Source organism: Petaurus breviceps, unplaced genomic scaffold (genome assembly GCF_028583685.1).
Source record: "Petaurus breviceps papuanus isolate PSGF00001 unplaced genomic scaffold, PetGlider_PUasm1.0 220, whole genome shotgun sequence".
NCBI classification, from domain to species: Eukaryota; Metazoa; Chordata; class Mammalia; order Diprotodontia; family Petauridae; genus Petaurus; species Petaurus breviceps.
This window is the reverse complement of record NW_027185876.1, coordinates 17,995,252-18,019,165: the sequence shown is the minus strand read 5'-3', so window position 1 is coordinate 18,019,165 and position 23,914 is coordinate 17,995,252. Positions and strand designations below refer to the sequence as shown.

Here is a 23,914-nt window from a genome sequence, read left to right as displayed (position 1 = left end):
TCTCTCTGTCTCTCTCTCTGTCTCTCTCTCTCTCTCTCTCTCTCTCTCTCTCTCTCTCTCTCTCTCTCTCTCTCTCTCTCCCTCTCTCTCTCTCTCTCTCTCTCTCTCTCTCTCTCTCTCTCTCTTTCTCTCTGTCTGTCTCTCTCCCTGTCTCTGTCTCTCTGTCTCTCTCTGTCTCTCTCTGTCTCTGTCTGTCTGTCTCTCTCTCTCCCTGCTACACATGGTACACTTCACACACTTCAGATTAAAATGACCCTCTACTACCCTCAAAAGCCCTTATCTAGCTTTTGCTTGAAGAGGCCCAATGAGGAGGAATATGCTGCCTTTGGAAGCAGCCTGTCCTGCTCTCAGAGAGCTCTGTCTGTTAGAAGTTCTTTCTCACATCAAACTTAAAATAGCTAATTTGGAGTTTTCCATGCTAGTTGTGTCCCCTGGGTTCTGGCAGGATAATTAGAATCCTCAGTCCTTTAAAATTCTTGTAGACCTTCAATAAACTAAATACAGGTACCACCACCCTGCTACACATACTCTCCAAGCTAAATATCCCTAGTTCTCTTAGTGTATGCTCTCTAGGCCTTTGACAATCATCAGTTTATTACTTGTTTGGTTGTTTTTCAGTCATGTCTGACTCTTTGTGACCTTCTTTTGGGATTTTCTTGACAGATACTAGAATGGTTTGCCATTTCCTTCTCCAGCTCATTTTACAGATGAGGAAACTGAGGCAAACAGGGTTAAGTGATTTGCCCAGGGTCATACAGCTAGGAAGTATCTGAGGATGGATTTTAACTGACATCCTCCTGATTCCAGGACTGGCAATCTCTGTCTACTGTGCCACCTAGATGCCCGTTGGCTTTTTTATTGCTAGTTTTTTAGTAGTCTTCCTAAAATGTGGTACACAGAAGTGAGCACAGCACTTCAGATGTGAGTGGTCTAATGAGCATAGCAGGGCTTTCATTCCCTCCCCCATTCTAAATACCCTGCTTCTCTTAATGCAGTGTATGGAGCCATGGGCCTAAAGTCAGGAAAAACTGAGTTTGAATCCTGCGTTAGACACTTAATGGCTATGTTGACTCTCCCTCATGTAACTTTCTGCCTCAGTTTCCCCATCTGTAAAATGTGGCTAATAATAGTACCTCCCTCCCAGGACTGTTGTGAGGATAAAACAAGATAATATTTGTAAAGTGCTTTGCACACTTTAAAGCATTTCTAAGCCCTAGCTACTATTATTATTCATTTAGTCTCAAATCACACAAGGTTTTTAGCTCTCTTGTTATAATGTTGATGTTTGTATCCCCTCCTCCAAATGGTTAGCTCTCATTTCCATTTCTGGTCTCGGCCTTCTTTCTCTCCCTTGAAGTAAAAGAGGTGCTTTCCCTGACAGCCTCATGGAGAAAAGCACCCCAAGTCACATTGCTTTTGTGGCAACTATTAATTGCTTCCTGAATTTATAGAGCATAAATAAAATAGGTTGCCAGGGAATGAATTACTGAGTGGATAAATGCCATGCCATTAATGCATTGTTGACCTTGACCCCAGAAGATGACGTGTGATCCAAGAGAGCTCTCAAGAAATTTACCAGAACCCATTTCAGCTGGAGGTGATGTGTTTTAAATCCTCGAGTAATGCAATGAGGGGAATCAAATTAGATAATAGTTTGCAGAAACCTGCTGGGCAGGAAGCCCCATGGAGGAAGAATCATTTCATCCCTCAGCATTATCATACTGCATTGTGTTGGAGAGGTACCTAGGTTCCATTGGTCTTAAGTTGTTTGTTGGCCTGGAATTGCATAACGACAGCCCAGTTGGACTTCTCAGTCCACATTTCATCCTTCATATATGGGACTGTTTTAGCATTATGGTCCCTTGCTATTTTCATTAAGAGGGGAATTCCCATTTTCTTATATATTTAAGCTCTAATTTTTAGTTAATATAAAAGGAAGGAGGGAAGCAAAGAGGTCAGAGATTTAGATAAAAGCATGAGGTTTAAAATGGGAAGGAACCTTGGAGACCTTATGGCTCAGTCCTCTAATTTTGTAGATTTGGAAACTGAGGCCCAGAGAGGGTAGATAATTTTCTGAAGGTCGTACAAATAATTGCATCCATTCCTCTAGTCTCCTTTGCAGGGGTCTCCATTAAGATTTTTCAGAGAACCACATCCAGGTGTAGCAAATAGTTTGCTGGGTCCTAAATGCATTTTCAGACAATTTGCATATCAATCCTACTTTAAAAATAGAGAAGTATCAATAGATGACATTTGTATATCACTTAAAGGGTTTCAAATCAAGATACATACATTTTCTCATTTTTTTCCTCACAACACCACTTTGAAATAGGTAATTATACCCAAATTCAGATTAGGAAACAAAGTGTAAGAGATTTTTAAATGGTCACATAACTAATAAGTAGCAAGATGGTCTCTGAATTCAGGTCTTTCCAGATTCAAAGTCCAGACCTTTAACAAACATGTTGGAAGTATCTGGTACTCCTTTCCCTGGCTTACTTACCCTCACAAGTCTCTGAGAACAAATACAAGAGTCCAAAGAAGTATCTGAACTCTAAACTGGAGTGTTTTATGAGAAAGAGAAGAGAAAAACAAGCTTACATATCAATCCATATTTATATTGCACACCTACTAAGTGCAAGGTGCTTTCCTACAAGTGCCATCCAGACAGAAAGATGTATAACTATTAAATTCAACAAATGATTATTAAACTCAATTTAATATTTATTTCTTTAAACATTAAGCTGTTATCATTTATTTTTATATCACCAATAAATCTCAATTTATCCCTTTTCTTCCCCTTCCCAGAGAGCCATCCTATGTAATAAAGGATTTTTTTTTAATGTGAAGGAAAATGAACCAAATCTTCAATAAAGTCTGACATTATATCCAGAGTTCCACACCCAAAGCCCCCTCAAAGAACAGAAACTTGGAAGGAAAATGGAGATAATTTGTTGGGCCTCTATCAGTTGCCATTTCATGGTCCTCTCTCCTTCAGTGACATGAAGATATAGCCCAGGCTCCTCTATTTAGTCCTGCCCTCACAAGGGAGAGGCAACATGGTGTGTTAACTGAAACTCTGGACTTGAAATCAGGACTGATTTCTGGTCCCAACTCTGCAACCTACTGCTTAAGTGACCATGAATAAATCCTGTAGTTCCTCTGAATCACAATTTTTCTCATCTGTAAAAAGCAATATTGCAGCCCTATCCCTTCCACTTAAGTCCTTCTTTGATACCTCATTGTGTCAAAAAGTAGACCTTGGGTCTAGCCAAATTGGCCCTGTCTCTGTTCCTCATTGTCTGTCTCCAGTCTTTGTGCCTTCGCACTGACCAGAGAATCTTCCCCTTAAGATGCAGCTCTAACACCATTTTTTACATTAAACATGCCCCTCCTTCCCAAACAACCTTATATTTAATTATTTTGTATTTATTTGTATTTATTCACTTTATTATTTATATTGCACACATTTATATATGCACTTTTTGTCTCCCCCATTCAAATGTAAACTCTTTGAATGTAGGTATTTTTTTTTTTCCTATTCTTTGTATGGTGAGATTTCTCACAAGCAGAAGGGTGCCCTGGCTTACTCTCTCAGAGCCAGTCAGCTATCTCTGACGCTCAGGATTCTAGGGGTAATGAGATGGCAAAGTGGATAGGGCTTGGAATCAGGAAGACTCATCTTTATGAGTTCAAATCTGGCTTCAGACACTTACTAGCTGTGTGACCCTGGGCAAGTCACTTAACCTTCTTTGCCTCAGTTTCTCATGTATGAAATGAGCTGGAGAAGGAAAGGGCAAACAAATCTATTATCTCTGCCAAAATAACCCCAAAGGGGGTCAGACAGAATCAGACACGACTGAAAAACAACAGTGTTCTAGGGTAAGGTATTACGGGCATCTTCTCCAACCTTTAGCTCAAGCCGTAACAAAATGTATTACCCCCGTTTTTAGGTGCCAGTAACTAGGAACCCAAAGGAAGATCATACAAAAATTGAACACAGGATAGTAGCCAGGTAAAGAAAAGAGAGGGGAGGGGTGGCTAGGTAGTTCAGTGAATAGAGCACCGGCCCTGGAGTCTGGAGGACCTGAGTTCAAATCTGGCCTCAGACACTTAACACTTTACTAGCCATATGACCTTGGGCAAATTACTTAACCTCAATTGCCCTGCCCTTCCCCCTCCAAAAAACAATAAAGAAAAGAGAGGGGAGAAATGAGGGGAGGGGAATAAGGATATAAGGAACAAGAGGTTAAAAGGAGAGATATGAGGACTCCAAAGACCACCTTTACTTGCTTCATAATCTGGGACACCATTCTGCTTTTAGGTTGCAAAACACTCATGAATGAGCTTACCTGGGGCAGCTAGGTGGCATGGTGAATAGAGTACTGGCCCTGGAGTTGGGAGGACCTGAGTTCAAATCTGGTCTCAGATGCTTGACATACTTACTAGCTGTGTGACTTTGGGCAAGTTACTTAACCCCAATTGCCCTCCAAAAAGCAAAAAACAAAAAACAAAAAAAAAGAGCTTGCTTATAAGAAAAAAAATTCTGCGTCTGAGCAGCAGCTGTTCTTTAGACTAACAAAAATCTGTCTTGGAAGAGCAGGAATAAGTAGGATTTATTCTGATAGGGTTGGCTTAAGGACAACAATACAAAATGAGCTGGATAGTTCTCCCTTCACTGGTTCATTAACCACAGGTAGTGGATTTTAACCTCTTTTTACTGAGAAAGCAATGAGGAACTGTATGTGGGATGCTCTGTGCCCTTGTTATATTTCTTCCTCCCTACTTGATGCTAATCAACTCCAGGTGTTTTACTTCAGAACTGACATTGACAGTAGGTAGCTAACAATATCAACACGAAGGTTTCCATATACCTAGAAAGTTGGTGCAGGGTTTGGCCTGGTCATGTTGCGGGCCAGGACATCAGTGCAACTGGAGTAATTTGAATTCATCCCTACATTTTTACACCACTAATGTCACAGGAGGCAGTTTGAGTGAATTACCCCCCCCCCCCAGGGTGGATGGATCTTGGACCAAGTGGTGGGCCTTTTGGAAAGGAGTATGTAGGACAAGTTTAGGACTTTGGCAGAGGAGCTAAAGAGAGCCCAAAGAACTTCCCTCCTGACTGCTTTTATTTTTAAACCTGGGGTTTTAATCTGCTGTCATGTCCCTGTAGACTGCTATTACTGCATTGAGCACCAATTTTGTTGTTGTTCAGTCATTTCAGTCATGTCTGACTCTGTGACTCCATTTGAGGTTTTCTTGGGAGAGAAATTGAAGTGGTTTGCCATTTCCTTCTCCAGATCATTTAACATATGAGGAAACTGAGACAAATGGGGTTAAGTGACTTGCCCAGAGTCAGGTAAATGTCTGAGGCTGGATTTGAACAGAGGAAGATGAATCTGCCTGACTTCCACCCAGCACTCCATCCACAGTGCCATCCAGCTGTCCTGGGCACTGCCTTACCTGGGCACAATTAAATATACTTTTATTTAAGAAATAGATTATTTGAATCCTTGGGCTTTGACTATTCCATTGCATTCCACTCATGGGACCATGACTGGGACACTTTACTGTGGTCAAGTAACACAGGGGCATATAGGGCAGAACAAACTCAGAGCCACTTAGTTCTTATGGGGGATGGGAAGGGAAAGAGATTTTCTCTCATGTGCTTATTGTGAGGGTTAGAGGGGAAAGAGGTAAGAGGGTCTTGCTTAGGAAATGTGGAGGGAGCCAGAAAAGAAATGAGAATGGCCAGAGAGGGGCGGACCAATGAGAAACTGTGGCTAGGATTGACTAACTGTGAAATTCCACTAGAATGTGAGAGTGTAGGGGCTATGGTTTAGCAAGTAAACATGATACTTGCTAAACAAGGTGACAGAAGAGAGAACAGGGAGGGATAGAATAGGAAGAGGGAAGGAAGACAGGAATAGGGCCCAGTGTGGGGACAAAATACACCAGTAGGGGACATTTAGAAAGGTTTGTTTAAAAGACAGAGGGTTGAAATGCAGAACTATCCTCTCCCCTTGCTCTATGGTCCATCCAAACTGTCCTTCTTTCTACTCCTTACCTCTGACATTCCATGGCTGGTCTCCATGCCTTTGCTATCTTTCTTGCCCAGATTTCAGTTCCTTCTCTCCTCCATCCACCTCTTGGAATCCTAGTTTCTTTCAAAGGTCAACTCAACTACCAAGTCCTACATGAGGCCTTTCCTGATGCCCTCCAGCTGCTAGCACCTCCCTCTCCTCCATCTACCATGTATGTATATGTATAGGTATACACACATATACATATATGTATAGTATATGTGTATATAAACATACACGAACACATACTTATTTATCTCTTCCAATTGAATGTAAACTCCTTAAAGACAAAGACTATTTCACTTTTGTTTTTGCATTCCCAGTGTCCAGCATAGTGTTGGACACGTAGTAGAGGCTTAATAAATGTTGATTGAATGATTAGATCTTTCCATGGAAACAGAGGGGGAAAATGTAGCAGCTTACTGGTTATTACATTAAGATAACCTGGGCTTCATTGTTCCTCACACTGAAAAAATTATAGTGGGTATATTGGACTTAGAGTCAGGAAGAACTGAATTTGGATCCTGTCTCAGATACTGTGTGAATCTTGGGTAAGTCACTTAATCTACCTTAGCCTCAGTTTCCTCCTCTGTTAAATGAAGGAGGAGGGTGAACATGATGGCCTCTAAGTTTTCTTGTAGCTCTATATTTATAATCTTAGGGTCTATGAGCGTATAATACTATGTCCTTGATAGGGGAGGAAGAAGTCTTTCTCAAAGATCAAGCCTCAAACCCAATTCACGCTGGATCGCAGGGATTGGACAACAGTAGGTCCCTGCCCAAGCACCACTTAATAGTTATTTTTGGAGCCCTCCTGGCTCAGAGTGAATGTCAATAGCAATTGTTTCTCTTTTGGCCAGGAAACCTGAAAGTCTTCCCCTCCCAGTTTCATTTTTTTTTTAAATTAAAGTGGCCATCCCTTGATTCACTTCTTTTTTTTTTTTACCTTTTTTTTTGGGGGGGGGAGGGGGGAAGGAAGGCAGCTCAATTGGGATTAAGTGACTTGCCCAAGGTCACACAGCTTGTAAATGTTAAGTGTCTGAGGCTGGATTTGAACTCATCACTCCTGACTCCAGGGCTGGTGCTCTATTCACTGTGCCACCTAGCTGCCCCAGGCTTGATTCACTTCCTAAAGAGGTCTATTTACTGAATGGGTGTTGCCTCACTCAAAGTGAGCACCTGAAAAGACTTTAGCTTAAAAGGGCCAAGGTCTCCCATTGCATCCCAGGTCATCTCCAGTCATTCTGATCAAAATCTGGCCACTGGACCCAGATGACTCTGGAGGAGAAACTGAGCCTGATGACTTTGCACAGTTCATCTTCACTAAAGTCAAGGTCAATTGCAAGTCATGTTGTCATGTTCCTGATGTCATGGTCCTCTTTGAGAATGAAGGACAAACTACACAACCACAAAATGACTAGTGGCATGCAGAATTCTAAAAACAGGGGCCATGGTCAAAATTTTAGTCTTGGAAGAAATGACATTTAGAGAATGATTCACTTCAGACTAGAGAATTGGCTTCCTGAAGCCTTCCTGAAGTCTGCCATGGCTTTTTGAGGCCCTGAAGACATCCCTTTGACCCACATACTGTCTTGGTTCCACCAAGATAATACTTTGTTCTAATGTTCATAGTTCCTGCCTATGGTGATTGTTACCATCCTCACGACCCTGCTCTCTCAGCTTGCTGGGAGAGCTGTGTTATTTCACATGGAGGCGTTGGCTTGTGGAGATGTTTGCTACCTTCCTAGGGGAATTGCTTTCCTTACCTCTGTCTGTTTGCTGTTAACTCTCCTTAACTTGGCAACAAAATTGAAATTGGACCCTTTCCATATTCAGTATAACTACTAGTCGCTTCCCTTTGGGCCACCCAGTCAGTGTTATATTCTTAAGGCAGTGTGGCCTATCTTCATGTCCTATGGAACCTAAATTCAATGTACATAGGGTTTTCATGACAGCATTTGTATAGTATGGAATCAATATTTTTAAGATAAAATATGAAATTATTTAGGTATGAAAATATGTGCAACAACTTTTGTTGTGAAAATAAGCTTCATTTCCTCAATTTGGTCCCAAAAGTTTACCCACACCTCTTTTATCTGGAGATACCACATTCTTTAGGATTCCTTCACTGGCATTTATGGGGTCTGTCAATATTTCAAGTCTAGAAATGGTCCATGGCTAAATTAATTCTAAAGTATAATGGAAAATGGCAACTGAAGTTTTGGTCAAGTGACTCCTATGTGACTTTCCTTGACCAAAAAAGCAAATGAGGGCAAATAGTTAATTAATAGAGAAATAACTTCACTTTCTAAACATAATAGCCTCAGTGCTGTTAGTACAATTTTGGATCTCAAAAAAGAGAAGCAGCCATTCCTACCTCTAATAGAACTACACTGTTTATTAATAGCATACGGACCACTGGTGGAACATTTGCTTGCACAAAAACGATATAAGGAGATAAGTGCATCTTCCTCACTAATACCCTTAGGTAACAATCTGGGTGTGGGGTGGGTAAATGAAGCTACACATGTAACCAGAAAATTGGTTCTTCTCAGACTTTAGTCCGATAAAGCATGGCCAAAGGTTAGTGGAGGTCTGTGAGATTTTATACTGGGGTAGATAAAGGGAAGCCAGAGTGCCCATTTTAACAAAAGTACCCATCTAAGGTAAGTACACTCTAGGATACCTTTGAATATGCCTATCCGGAGTTGTTTAGATAAAGGTGTATACAAGAGTTGCTAGAATTCCTGTGGTATCAGGGGATCCTGTACTCCTGCATTTATCTATCACTCCAATTGGATCGGAGCTATAATTGTCTTACAGGTCCCCTTTTCCTCCTTCTAAGATGAGGGTTTCAGTCTAATCAGTGTGCACTAGTATCCTTAAAACATTTCATCCACTATACATTACAGCTCCTCTTTAATTAGTCTCCAAGCCACTTTTCTACCATTTAGCCTTGCCCCTCCCAATTCATTCTATATAGTGATATAGAATCAGTCTTTCTAATATACAGATCTGATCACATGACTCTATTGGTCAAAAGATTTCAATACTCCTCCCCTCCCCACCCCACACCCATTGTCTTCTAACCCTTTGTAATCTGGCTCTAATCTAACCTTATAAACCTGAGTTGCCATTTTGCTTCTTCATTTATGCTATGTTCCAGCCAAATTGAACATCTTCTAAGACATTGCACCCTTTTCAGCCCTTGCACCTTTGTATATACTTTCCTTCATGCATGCATATACTTTCCTTTTCCTATCTTTACCTATTGAAATCCTATACATCCTTCAAGGACCAGTTAAAATGCAACGCCTTTCATGGTGATCCAACCAATCAGGAATGATTTCTCAAGCCTCCAACATCTCATGGTATTGTGTATACCTCTTTTTATGTACTTATATTTTGTAAATTATATATGTATATATTCACACACATGTACATGCATATATACCACAATACATACATACAACGTATACACATACACACATGTATATATACACATATGCATATGTATATGTATGTGTATATATATGTATGTATTAAAATCTTTTCCTTAAGGGATAGAAAGGTACTTGAGGTCTGGGCCTATATCTTATGACTTTACCATATCTGTATATTTCTACCAGTGCCTAGCCCAATACCCAGTACCTAGCCCCCTACCTAATAGATAGTTAATATATGTTTTTGCAAGGACTGACTGATTGAATGAACAACAGCTAGAATTTATATGAATTTTAAGATTTGCAAAACTCTTTACAAATATCTCATTTGAGTCAATGAATGAAAAGTATGTGGAAGATGGCAAGAAGATAGTGACTCTCAGAGAAGCAAGGTACAAATGATTTATGGTCTACAGAGAACCTAGACCAGGGTTAGAAGTTAGTTGTAAAGGTCACTTAGAGAATTTCCAATCATTATGAGGATTATTTCTGACCTGAACTGCCTCTTATCTCAGAACACTCAGAGTCACTATGGAAGAGACCCAAAAGTTCCAGCTGAATCTAAACTTCTGAGAACACCCACCTTCCTCCTCCCTGCTTCTCCCCTTTCTACATTCCCTTCCCTACAACTTTGTGAGGGGGAGAAGGGTGAAGATTTTAATCTGTCTCCTCATTTTTGGGATTATTCAGACATTTAGGGCTGGTCCTGGTCTCCAAGTTGACACATGGACCCTTTTCCTCCCTTTTCTCTTTGCTACAAGACCCATGGACTGGAACAGGGTCCAAAACTTGTATAGGATTCTGAGGAAACATTAAAATGTAAGTTCCTTGAGGGTAATCACTGTTTAAAAAATCTTTGTCTTATTCTCAACGCCTAGCATAATGTCTTGCACTTGATATTTATGTGTTGTTTTGGATTGGATTCCATTACATTTGGATTGAATTGGATAGGGAACCTTGGCATACTGGAAAGAGCATTGAATTCTAAATCAGATTATTGTGTCTAACTGGTTTCAAATTTCTGTTCCACCACTATCTTCATGTTCATTCGTAAAAGGCGAGTGTCAGAATAAATGGCCTACACCATCCCTTCCAGCTCTAAATTTCATCATCTAAACTTGAACCTTGCAATCTTCAAGCTAGTGGGATTTCAGAAATCACATACTCAAATTTCCATTTTGCAGAAGAGGAAACTGAGAACAGAAAAGATTGAGTCATTGTGGAAAGTCATACAGTAAGATGATGGCAAAGCTTTGACTAGAACACAGGTTTCTTTATTTCAAAATATCATTAAATTTATAGCTGGACTAGATTTTAGTACAGTCCCTCATTTTATAATTGGCAAACATGCCCAATGTCATATAGGTGGAAAGTAGAACTGTGATACAAAGCCAGAGTCTTTGACCCAAGGTACAATGTTGTTTCTCTTCTACTTGAAGCTCCCCACTCTTTCCCCTCCCTCAAATATAAAGGGATGGGTCAAAGACACCATAAAATGCAGCCAAGGCTTTTAATGTGATCCTTTGGGTTTTGGGTAGCCACTGATTCATGTATCCTATGACTTCCAAAGTAATATAGAATCCTTCTCAATGGAGTCTCCAGGAAGTTTCTATAATTTTAACATTTCAATTCTGAACCTCTTTCTTAGGCGATGATAGGTGGGCTCTGGACTTTTTGGCTGCAGTACATGGGATCCCAAGGGGCAGGTTCTCTTCCCAGTGAGGTTCAGGATTGAGCCAGATTGGATTTGGGAAACCAGCCAGATGTTTTTAGGAGTCGACTTCAGTGCATTCATGCCTCAGCCTCACTCACATGACGCTGAGAATGTAGCATGAGGGTGACTGGGCTAGAAATCATTCTTGGCACACGGGAGATACTTTTCCACTTAGTTAGGATCTTCAGAGCAGGTATTTATCACTTTGGTCCTATCTGCTGTCATATAGTTCTACAGAACACACATTTCCAGGGATGCTCAGATGAGTAGATGGGATTTACTCTGGCCATTGTAGGAGGAACTTGTGGTCTTTTGCCTCTTTAGCATTGTTACAAGGACTTTCAGTGCCTCCATCCTCCCCTCTCCTCCCCAACTTATGTATTCATTTTGCCAAGATAAGTCTCAAGAGATTCCAGAATCTTAAAAAAAATATCAGAGCCTTGGTGGTTGGTGATGAAGAAAGGATTCTTAAGTGGTTGTTTGCACAGTAAAATGGAAAGAGAGCTGGTCATCTCCAGTCATCCTGGTGAATCCTCTTTGAAAATGAAGGACAAACACACAGCCTGGAAAGAGAGTTAGTTTTGGAGTCAGAGGACTTGGGTTCAAATGTTGCTTTGGCCATGGTAACCTGCAAAACCTTTGGAAAATCATAACCTTTGTGGGTCTCAGTTTTTATTTGTAAAATGAGAAAGCTTATCTAGATGATGTGCAATGTCTATTCCAGCCCTAAGTCTGTGATTTTGTGATTTTCTAATAGATTTCATTCCTATGTTTATAATGGAATACCAAGAACAAAGCATCCTTCATGTCAACTATAGATAATTTTTAAAAATGCAGCAGATGTAAGATTCTGAGAGTGTCCTTATTGTGAGATGCTGGTAATCTCTCTTTACATATCAGAGGCTAGAACCAAACCTGATTTAGGCTCTTTTTAGGAGCAAACATAACCCTGGATTTTGTTCTCTTTATGCTGACCCTCTAGGAAAAGTCAGTAACAATACCTTTATCTTGAAATGACAGACACCGAGGCATATATTTCATTGTAATTAAGTTCAATAAACATTTAATATACTCCTAATATGAAGACAGAACTGGTCAGGTGCTGAAGGAAAAACCTAGATCAACAGAAGAGGAATTGTGCCTTCATAAGCTTAATTACTATTCAAAATAGAACTATAGCTCATAGGGCTGGATGGGATCTATGATTTATCCAAGGTCACACAGCTAGTAAATGACAGAGCATGGTATGGTGGGAATAATGCTAGACTTAGCAGATTGCAACGGTGATGCAATGGATAGAACTCTGGGCATGGAGTCAGGGAGATTTAAGTTCAAATCCAACCTCTGATATTTACTGGCTATGGGACTATGGACAAGTCACTTCTGTCTACCTGTTTCCTCAAGTGTAAAATGTATAATATACATTTTATATATATATATATATATATACTAGAATAAATATAATACACATAATATATACATATATACATAATATACAACTGTAAAATATATAACAATAACACCTACTTCCCAGAGTTGTGAGAAATGAAGAAGATACTATTTGTAAAGCCCTTTGCAAAGTTCTTGGCACATTGTAGTTGCTTAATAAATGATTATTTTCTTCTTCCCTTGGACTCAGAGGACTTGGTTTTATTCTTGATTATGACAATTACCTTTATGAGTCTCAGTTTCTTCAAATGTGTAGGGTAGAAGTACCAGCTTTAGCTGTTGATGAGGAAAATATTTAGTAAACTTTAAAGTGCTATATAAATATGTTATTGTTAATAATGACCTTGACTTCTTGACTCAGAATCCAATGTTTTCCCCTCACTCCTCTATGATGGTTCAGAAACATTTTAGATGCATAGACAAAGTACAATATTAGTTCTAAGGAGAAACCTTGGGCTTGAAAGAGGTGGTCCCAAAGATTTCACATAAAATATAGCATTTGAGTGAGGTCTTGAAGAATAGTCTGGTTTCAACAGGTTGAGTTGGAGGCAGAATGGGAACTCAACCTAAGGTCTAGTATAAATGAACAGCACATAGAAAATAGTATAAATGAGTAAAACTTAGAGCTAGGAATGAATGGGAAATCCAATGAGAATATGGCAAAGTGAGAATGAACATATGTATACTATACATTTGGAGGGAAGCAGAAAAGAAATCTCATTACAGCAAATTTCATTACAACAAAGTATTCATTCTAATTCATGGGTTCGTGTGTTTGTGTATGTATGTGTGTGTGTGTTTGTAATGGGATCCTTTTGGCAGGTTGGGGAAACCCATGGTCCCCTTCTCAGATTTGTGTTTTTAAATAATTGAAGGAAATGCTAAATTTTAGGTAGGGGTAAGTGAAATCTATCCATGGACCTCTTGAGGGTCTATGATCTCAAAGTTAAGACCCCTTTGTCTTTTGCAGTTTGGGTGACATGATTATTTCTAAAGAAATAATCTTGTTCAAAAAGCATTTCTCTATTTCCTGGCCATATGCAATATAGTCAGTTTCTATAATTAGAGTGCCTGATTGTGTGAGAAAAGGAAAGTTGGACATTTCATAATTCTTTGGTTCTGCCATGCAAGTGAAATTTACTCTTCATTAAGTAACCTAATCAATTAATTAAGTTAATGAATTTAATTAGCCTAACAATTGTGAGGCTTCCCCACCTCAAATGTCCCAGTCAGTTTGTCAGAAAACTCTCCCTCATCTTTCTAAATATTCCCCCAAATAAGCCACATTTTCTCATAAAAGAGGTATGAAGTAGGATTGGAGGGTAAGGAGACCAATGATTAGACACATCCTCAACCTTCTTCAAAATCCTTGTCCCTTTCCCTCCCCCCCCCCCCAGGCTTATTTTGTTATATGACCTCTCAAGATGCGATTCTCTCCTTTTCTAGGCCAGGGCTGACTTATCCAAGACTTAGGAAGAATTAAGACCCAGAGAACCCGAGAAATGGAAGAGCTCTTAGAGATCATTTAACTCAATCCCATTATTTTATAGATGAGGAAACTGACTTGTCCAGTTGATCTCATCATATTGGTGGCAGAGTCTTCTTGCCCTATAACAGTGACAGTATGGCTAGGTCAACAGGCAGGGACCATTTTTCTCTCAGAACATGGAGAGAAAAGAGGTGATCATTGCCTTGGTCAGTTGAGCAAATACAGCCAAGTTTGGAGGAGATATGAGCCTATCATGAAAAGACACCTTACTTCATGGGACAAATTGCCATTGACCAATGCCCCTTTGTAGCTGATTTGTGATTTATTAACCCTGGTATACTCTTTGGCTTAACCTCTTCTCAGCATTCTGATAATTCTTCAGGACTACAGCTGGGGTCTATTCCTTCTGCTTTACGTTTATATGATCCTGTTAGTTGTTCTTAATCACCAGCACATGTTGGCCCCATCTCCACAGGGCTTGGGGACCTAATGGTTACGTGTCTGGGAAGTGAAGAAGGGAGATCAGTGCACTGATTTTTAAGATCTTGATGATGTCAGGCATACATTTCCCATGCAGGAAAGATGTTGGGTACAACAACGGAGGAGGTGAATTCAGAATTATTAGCAATTGTCTGCAGGCTTTTTCTAGGATGGGTGTCTCCTAACTAGGAGAGCCTCCTGGGAGAACCAGGTGGGGTCTTGAGAAGGTGGAAGAAGCATTGTTATTGTTGCATTCTGCTCAGAGGTGGAGAAGACAAGGACAGCCCATACATATATCACAGACTGGAAACAGAAATATGAGCTGTCAGTCTACTTGCCTCCTCTCAGGACTTCCTAGGATTTGCCCCAGGGGCCTTCAGTAGGCAGAAGGTGCCTTCACAGTGCCAGATTTTTGCTATTAAAGTTGATCCCATACGTCAGTAAGTGGAAGGCAAGCCTTAAAATTCAGTATCCGAGAGGGATTGTGCAGCACTGTACAGCAGCTTATGCCAAGGGCTGGGGGGTGGGGGGGACTCCCAGTGTGTTTGTTGCTTGGGATCCAGGAGTGAGAGCTCAGCATCATTCACTCTGTCAGGGTATCTAGATGTTAATCACTTCCAAATGGCGAGGATGCAGGGAGGGGGCTCTTTTCCCCATTCACCCGAGGAATGTCTTGACTTAGGATGGAAAGGGAGGTTTTCTATGAGCAGCTTCTCTTTCCAAAAGGGACCAGCAGTAGAATATGAGACGCCCATGAGCCTCTCCTAGCATTATCTATAATAATAACCATGTCTAAGAAACAGAGGGAGAGAGCAAAATAATCCAGGATAGTGTCAGATCTCATCCATTGACCTACAAGGTTCTTTCAGGATAAACCACTGGCCAATAAAAGACACATTATGTATAGACTGAGCTCTTTTGCAAGACAGGCTCTGTGTGTGTGTGTATGTGTGTGTGTGCTTGCATGCATATGCAATGGTATAAATACATATTGTCTCTAGATAGACATATATAATATAGGATGTACATCATTCACATACAAGTATCCTGGCCCATTTAACTCTAGGGCACTTTGGGAAGTAAGAGAAAAGAAAGTCAGTAGCTTGCAAAATTCCTTTCTCCTATATTCCAATTCAGTCCATTTCAGCAGGAATTTATTAAATGTCTGCTATGTGCCAGGAGCTTTGTGAGGAGATAAAAGGCAAAACAAAAGTAATTCCCTGTCCTCGAGGACTTTATATTCTACTAGTGGAACACATCATGAAAATAGAGAAGTATATCTATGATACCTTCATCAATTTGAGCCCCTATCACCATAGTCATAGAGATGGCCCCTGGAGTAGTGCTCTCTGTAGTTTCTGTGGGCTGGTAGTAGTTTCACCATATCCCCGAGTCCCAGGGCACCTAAGAGATGATCTAATGCATATTTTTGGTGATCTGTGTATTTCTTTTTTTTTTTTTTTTGCTTTGCTTTTTGGAGGGAGGAAGGCTGGGCAATTGGGGTTAAAGTGACTTGCCCAAGGTCACACGTCTAGTAAGTGTTAAGTGTCTGAGGTCAGATTTGAACTCATGTCCTCCTGACTCCAGGACCAGTGCTCTATTCACTGCACCACCTAGCTACCCCATGTGTATTTGCTTTTAAAACAAAATGTAGGGTGGCTAGGTGGTGCAGTGAATAGAGCACCGGCCCTGGAGTCAGGAGGACCTAGGTTCGGATCCGGCCTCAGACACAACACAAAAATTAGCTGTTGACCTTGGGCAAGTCACTTAACCCCAATTGACCTCCAAAAAAAGTAAAAAGATATGTATTTTGATGACAATATTTCTAAATAATTGGTTGTCTTTGTGATCTTAGGCATTTTGTTGCATGTCCTTAAAATATAATTTTATGAAATGTTTTGTGGACTTCACCAGACTGCCAAAGAGGCCCATCTCACACACACACACACACACACACACACACACATAAACCATTCCTGATCTAATACAACCCTTCCTTGAGGCAGGAGTGCTTTTTTCCACCCTCAGTGATAGCAGACAGAGGTGCATTAAGAGTGCCATGTTGACCTTGAACCCAGCAGTGAGAAGAGCAGAACATTGAATCTGGTGCTGGATTATTCATCATTGAATCTTTTTCTTTTTTTAATAGAAAAGTCTTTTTATTTTGAACTAATCTGTGACATCTGCCATGACAGTAGCAAACGCTCTTTGTTGGGAAAACCTCAATCAATCTATCCAAGATCGAATCTAAAAATCATAGTGATGATAGCCAGCATTTACATAGCACTTCCTACATGCCGGGCACTGTGCTAAGCATTTTGTTACTATTACCTCACTTAATCCTCACAACACACCTGGAAGGCAGGTGCTATTAGCATCCACATTTTACAGTTGGGGAACCTGAGGGAAGAAGAAGTTAAATAATTTGCCAAGAGTCATACATTTAGCATCAAAGATTAGATTTGAACTCAGGTCTTCCTAACTCCAGGCCCAACATTCAATGAACTACGGACCCCCCTAGATGAATCTATCACTTAGACTGCATATCTTTCATCATCACTTAATGTCTCTGGGTATCAGTTAACTCATCTGTATCATGAAGAGGTTCAACTCAGTGGTCTTCAGTGCTAAAGTCATATTATCTAGTCATGAAAAACTAGCAATCGGTTTATCTTGAGAAACACACAAAAGTTGGCCTTAATAGGTGTGATTCCATGCTGCACTATAACTTTCAATAGCATGAAAGTGTCTTTACTTCTGTTTTTGGCTTAGATGAGTAACTTCCCTCCTACATTCTTTAATTCTTCATTGAGATGTAGTGTGGCATATTAGACAGAAGGTCTTTGTGAAGCTAAGAAGAGCTGAGTTCAAGTTCTGCCTTTGACATACAATGGATGTATTCCACTGGGCAAGACATGACTCTTTAGTGTCCTAGGTAACTCTCGAGATCAAAAGGTACAGAGAAGGTGTCAACCTGTTTTGATAGAGAGAGTTTCTCACCTGGAATTTCTCAGTACTAATTAAATCACAGGTCCGTTCCCTATTCCTGATTCTTTTCCGGATATCTGAATCAGCAGCAATATGTTGGATCTCTCTCTCTCTCTCTCTCTCTCTCTCTCTCTCTCTCTCTCTCTCTCTCTCTCTCTCTCTCTCCCTCTCTCTGTCTACCTGTCACCATTGTTTCTATGTTTGTCTCTGCCCCCTCCCCAAGCACACCTTCTTTCTTTGCCATAAAAATATTTTAGCCTTTACATAAGAAGTCCAATGACTGAAAAATTGTCAAGGTACTTTTCAATATCATGGTTATCAGTGGAGATAAGATTCTTACTTGACTGTAATCTGGTTTCATTCAAGTATTACGTCTGTAGGCCAGCTTGAATACATGGGAATCATAGGGGAATGGCAGCAGTATTATTTTTAGTATTATCATTTTTCGGCCCAATTTTTCAACACAAAGATAAGAGGTTGTATTTACACAAACCAATGAAAGGAAGTCTTCAGGAGCTTTGTGAAGACACAACTTGTAATGGGCCAGTGAGATTTTAGGTTTAACTAAGAACTTGTGAAAACAAAACAAAACTCTTAATGAAAGGGGAGTTAACAGTTTAATTCATAAAGAAATTGTGTATAAGTTCCTGGGTTAGTAGCAAAAAAGAAGATATTCCCATATCACCTGGTAAATTAATGTGTATGTACAGATGTATAGGTGTGTGTGTGTGTGTGTGTGTGTGTGAGAGAGAGAGAGAGAGAGAGAGAGAGAGAGAGAGAGAGAGAGAGAGATTCCACTCAAGAACCACAGAAAAGTCAATAGAATGGTGAAAGGACTGGAGACCATGCTTTAAGAAAATTGATCCAAGAAATCAGGGATGTTTATCCTGGATAAGAGAAGAGTTAAGGTGTGTCAGAATAGCTCTTTTTTGTGTATTTGAAGGGCTGCCCTTTTGAAAAGGGATCAGAATTGTTCTATATGAACACAAAGAACTGAACCAGGAGCAATGAAAGTTGCAGAGAAGCAGATTTTGGTTCCATAAAAGTAAAAACCCAAACTTTCTGACCCAACAATGAGTTGTCCTGAAGTGGAATGGGCCATCTTGTAAGGTGATAAATTCACCATCATTGTAAACCTTTAAGCAGATACTCCATTACTGGTCATAAGGGAAATTGTAGAAGAAATTCTTGGCAGACTCCAGGTTGGACTAGGTGACCTCAGAAGTTCCATCTCAACTTTGAGATTCTATGATGTATCCCTGATCAGATCCATTAAATGATATCATATTTTAAACTTGTTTCTTTAAAAATAATAAAAAAATGTTTTTCTTCTTATTTTGTTTTTATGTCACAGTCACTTCTTGACAAAAACCTTCCCCTCTCCTAAATCGAATCATAGAAAACATAACAGTTAAACAGAAACAAATGATACAAAAACCCAGTTTGACAAGGTATACAACATTCTGCCCTGTAGTCTCCCACCTCTCTGCTAAGGAGAGGAAAATCTGTTTTATCTGTTCTCCAGCGGCAAGATTAGTTACTGCAGTTATTCATATTTCAGCTTTTTAAAGTTTGTTTCTCATCTAAATCAGTAAGAAGTTTTTTTTTCTCTCTCTCCCCCTTCCTCATGCTCTCTCTCTCCCTCTGTCTCCCTGTCTCTGTCTTTATCTCTGTTTCACTGTCTCTGTTTTTCTCCCTCTCTTTCTCTTTCCCCCTCTATCTCCTTCAATCTTTTCTCTTTCCTGTCTCCAGCTTTTGGGTAAACTGGCATTGCTTCCTGCATTGGTCAGCAGAATAAATGGGGTGCCATTTGTCTCTCTGTCATTTCTGGAGTGGGAAGGGAAATTCATCCTGCCTCTCTTAGACTGCAAGATTCCCTGTTGCTTTGCACCAGGGAGTTCACATTACCACTCCCCATATGCACAGCCACAGCATCTGTCTTCTGTTGGAGAAAACACATGGAGAATCTTTGACAGCAGCCACAGATGATGGCCGACCTCCTGCTGACCATTGCGCTCTGGGTTCAGTTAGGCCATGGGGAGAAGGTGTGGAGGAGCATGGCCTGACACAGATCACTATAATCAGTGATTCAACGGAACTGCTGAGAGTGTGAGGTCATCCCCAGGAAACCATGCTACCCACCATATTGTCTCTGGGAAAGAGCCTAAGCACGAAATAACCTGTACTGCTCAGATGTCCACCAGCCTGCTCTTAGAGAGAGGACCAAGAAAACTGACAACACTGGTCATTAACAGCCTAGTCCAATTTGTACATAGTTGTCAGGTCTAAGATACTTCCCCAAATCCTCTTAAATCTTGAAGTTTGAGACTGGGGGAGGGGGGTGAGTGGGTAAGAAGACATTGGTAGGGCTGGATGGAGTGTGTGCAGTTGTGTGAGAAGGCCGATGATAATAAGTTTTTGAATGAAGTTATAATATGGTGAAGATGTTGCCTGGACAGGTTAATGATGAGAATTTTTTTGTATGACATTATAACATGGTATCAGAAACTGACAGTAACAAGAAGTGGGGTTGGTAAATTAGCTATGTAAAGTTCACACATGGGTCTTGCATGTGCAGTCATGTCTCATCAGTAGGCTTTTACCTACCATATCCTCACTCTTTGACCTTGCATATCCTATCTTTATACCTCCCCAATGCATCCTATTGTTCAGGGTCTTTGAGGGCCCTGTGAAAATCTATGAATCAGGATGTTGTCAAAGGCAAAGTGATACTAAACTTGAAATGGGCATAGCTGTGAGTGACTTTAAGTCTATGGGCAGACCAATAGTACATTAAACTTGGTTTTCAAGGGAGTAGGTGAAGTTTAGAGGTTCAAGATGGTTAAAGTTAGCCAGGGACTGATTCATATGAAGTGGTGGCAACCTCAACTTTCTTCTCTCTGTGATACAAAGATACTCTCCATCCTGTTTGTAAGGGATAGCTTTGACTTTCTCTTCATCTATAATTATTAGTTCCAAGGCAAAAGAAAGTTATATGAAACCCATGTGAGTACTCTCAAGGTCATCTCCCCTTAAAAAAATACAACCCAAAGACTTCCAACTCCAGCTTGTTCCCAGGAATAGCTAATAAATCAAATTTCACTTGTACCAAAAATTTTATAGTCTCTTGGATTCCATTGTTACTGGATCTGACCTTTAATGCTCTTAGTTGGAGAGAGCAGATTATAAAGAGTTCAAAGGAATAGTAGATAGGATCCCATAGCCAAAAATTCCAAGGGATAAGTCAGCTCAAGAGGGCTAGGAAGCTTTCAAGGATAAAACTTTGAGTATATAAAGGGAAACAATTTTAATGGCTGGGGAAAGGAGAGACTTTTTAAATGTGGATATACAGGGAACTCAATGAACAACAGATTTCAAAAAAAACATACAAAAGTTGGAACTAATGAGTTGGGAAAAAAGGGAAGCATGGTTGTACAAGAATTGTGTCAGTAGTGCTAAAATTAAGAATGAATGAATGAAGAGGCATTTATTAAGAACTTACTATGGGTCAGACTGAGTCTGGCAATGAAATCTAAGGATAAGAAAAGCTATATTAGGGTAAAGAGGATGAATAAAGAAGGGAAAGGATTGTTACTCATTGTTTTGGGGATGAAGATAACTTGACAGAGAAAACTTGGAGCCACCCAACTTTCATTTTGCTACTATTTCCTTTGCCAAGGAAAATGTTCTTTGGATTGGAAAGGACAGGACAAATATAGCTAATAAGGAGTTAAGATCCAAGATAAATATGGCTGTACTAAGACATCACCTAGCAGCTCTTGATGAATCCAAGTCACTAGGCTTGGATGAAGTGCTTCCTGGGTACAGAAAACCTAGGAGATGTGATATTGCTAAGCCACTGTCAATGATCTCTGAAAGATTTTGCAAAATGGGAGAGGTACTACAGGATTGGAGAAGGAAAAATGTGCTTATTTTTAAACAGGGATTAAGAAAACACTTTACCACTATAGTAGGCTACCTTGAGAGCTAATGGGTTCTTCCTGACTAGTTTCTTAAAGCAAAAGCTGGATGTCACTTGTGTCTGTTATAGATGAATTCTTGTTCCAGTTATCGATGAGACAAGATGGCCTCTGAGGTACCTCCTGACCCTAAGAATCTGTATCTTTGTGAATGCTTCAAAGTCACTCCTTAGCTCTTCACTGTACCCATGAATAGCTTTGCCCATTCCAAATACGATGAATGAAGCACTTGGTAATAATTCTTAAGCACCATAGATTTTTTTAATTGAAAAGACCATCTAGGCTAATTTCCTCATTTTATGGAGGCCAATATGTAAGATTAGCAAGAAAGAAAAGACTGTATGCCCAATATCCTTGGATTGAATGCTTTCCCCACCACAATTGTACAGTAGAATTGTAGTTTGCTTTTTAGATAACTTTTATTTTTGTTTGTTTTTTGGAGGGCAATTGGGGTTAAGTGACTTGCCCAAGGTCACAGGCTAGTTTTTGTGTTAAGTGTCTGAGGGCAGATTTGAACTCAGATCCTCCTGACTCCAGGGCTGGTGCTCTATTCACTGCACCATCTAGCCGCCCCTATATAGCTTTTCTTGACCTTTAATACTTGTCATTATCTTGTCAAGGAGATACTCCATAAATATTTGTGGATTAGCTCCTGGGCTAATTAGTATTCTAAATGCTTATCTGCTGCCTACATGTAGTTCCCCCAAAGAGGCAGAGTGCTTAAACTCTTCCCTTCCTCCTCTTCCATCCTCACTGCTTTCTAAATCTTAACAACTTTTAAATTTTATTTAATGTTATTTTTGAGACTGGATCTCTCTATTGGGCAGCTAGTTGGCATGGTGGATAGAGTGCCGAACCTGAAATCAGGAAAGCTCATCTTCCTGAGTTCAAATTCAGACTCAGACACTTAGTTAGCTGTGACCTTCGGCAAGTCACTTAACCTTGTTTGTCTCAGTTCCCCCATCTATAAAATGAACTGGAGAAGGAAATGGTAATCCACTGCAGTCTCTTTGTCAAAAAAAACACAAATGGCATCATTCGGGATTGGCTGAACAACAGTAACAACTTTCTATCTTGCCTATGCTGGAAGTGTAGTTGCTACTCATGGGCCCAGTTGAATGGGATGGGAACATTAACCTGTCATGTTTTTCCTATCTGTGCTGGTTTACCTTCCTTAGCCAGCCTGGTGCTGCTTCCCACCAGCCATAGCTACCAGGGGTTCACCATATTGGTGCCAGACTTAGTGCAGACATGAGAACCACTTAGCATGGTCCAGATCACAACTCCTGAACTCAAGTGATCCACCAGCCTCAAACTTCTCCATTAAAAGGCATGAAATGTCCAGTTCTTAAAGCATTCTTTAAAAATCATAATAATTATGCTTATTATCAGCAGTTGTGACACCAGTAATAGGCATAGAGCTAGAAATTGGGAAAGATAAGGTTGGTTGAGGGATTAGTTCTACATCTGATTTGGTATCCCACTAGCTTCTTTCCTGATGCTTCTCCCACTTTCTTATCCTAAGCCCCTCCCTATTGTAGTACCCCACTCCTTCAGGGAATGACAAGTATGCCAATCCTCTCCCTCTCCCCTTTCTCTACTCTAAAAATTTTTAACCCTATATGTTATTCTTTGGCGTCTCTGTTCTTTCCTAGATGACAGAATACTAATGAGTTAATTAGATGAAAAAATTCTTATTAGTGCCCTATATAGGCAATGGGTTAACTTTCTGAGGAAGCATAAGACCTTTTTTGGTATAAATCTGTTAAGCTCAGTTTCCTCATCTGTGTAATGGATATAATTATGCAGTAAAGCTTGTCCTATCTATTTAACAGGGCTTTAATGAAAATAGCATGTTATAAGCCTTCAACTGGTATATAAATGTTGGCTATTATATATACAACTTGTGATTATCTATGCTAAAAATGGAAGGTAAGGAAAACAGCACACTGTGATGGAAAGAATACTAGACTGAATACAGGCATTCTGGGACCTGTACTGGAGTGCTAATTCTGCTTTTCGTCAACTTTGTGATCTTGGGAGAGTCATTTACCTCTCTTGGCCTTAATTTCTCATGTATCAAGTGAGGAGTTGGACTAGATCAATTTTAAGGTTCCTTTCAGCTCTGATTCCTATGATCCTAAGGAACAGATAATACAAAACAGATAATCCATCATTTATGTTGGAGAGGCTCTGGCTTCATTCCAACACATACTTACACAGCCTTATCCTCTTTCGTGTCAAATCCTGGCCCTCTCAGTTCAATGCTTTGATCAATGGCCCAG

The 23,914-nt window shown here is 40.1% G+C and overlaps 1 protein-coding gene and 1 long non-coding RNA gene across 3 annotated transcripts in view; one reads left to right on the top strand and one right to left on the bottom strand.

Annotated features, from left to right (window-relative positions):
* LMX1A (LIM homeobox transcription factor 1 alpha) overlaps nt 1-23,914 on the top strand; it is a 197,062-nt gene that overhangs the window by 44,880 nt on the left and 128,268 nt on the right. The gene's annotated exons all lie outside the window — the stretch shown is intronic.
* The window catches only part of LOC138166214 (uncharacterized), a 150,962-nt gene that overhangs the window by 36,656 nt on the left and 90,392 nt on the right, over nt 1-23,914 (bottom strand). Inside the window, exon 3 of one of the 2 annotated variants that reach the window (XR_011169569.1) lies at nt 11,218-11,806. The exons of the other annotated variant lie outside the window; for it this stretch is intronic. This is a non-coding gene — a long non-coding RNA (uncharacterized lncRNA). Of the gene's footprint in view, nt 1-11,217; nt 11,807-23,914 lie in introns of those variants that run through there. 2 annotated transcript variants of the gene reach the window in all.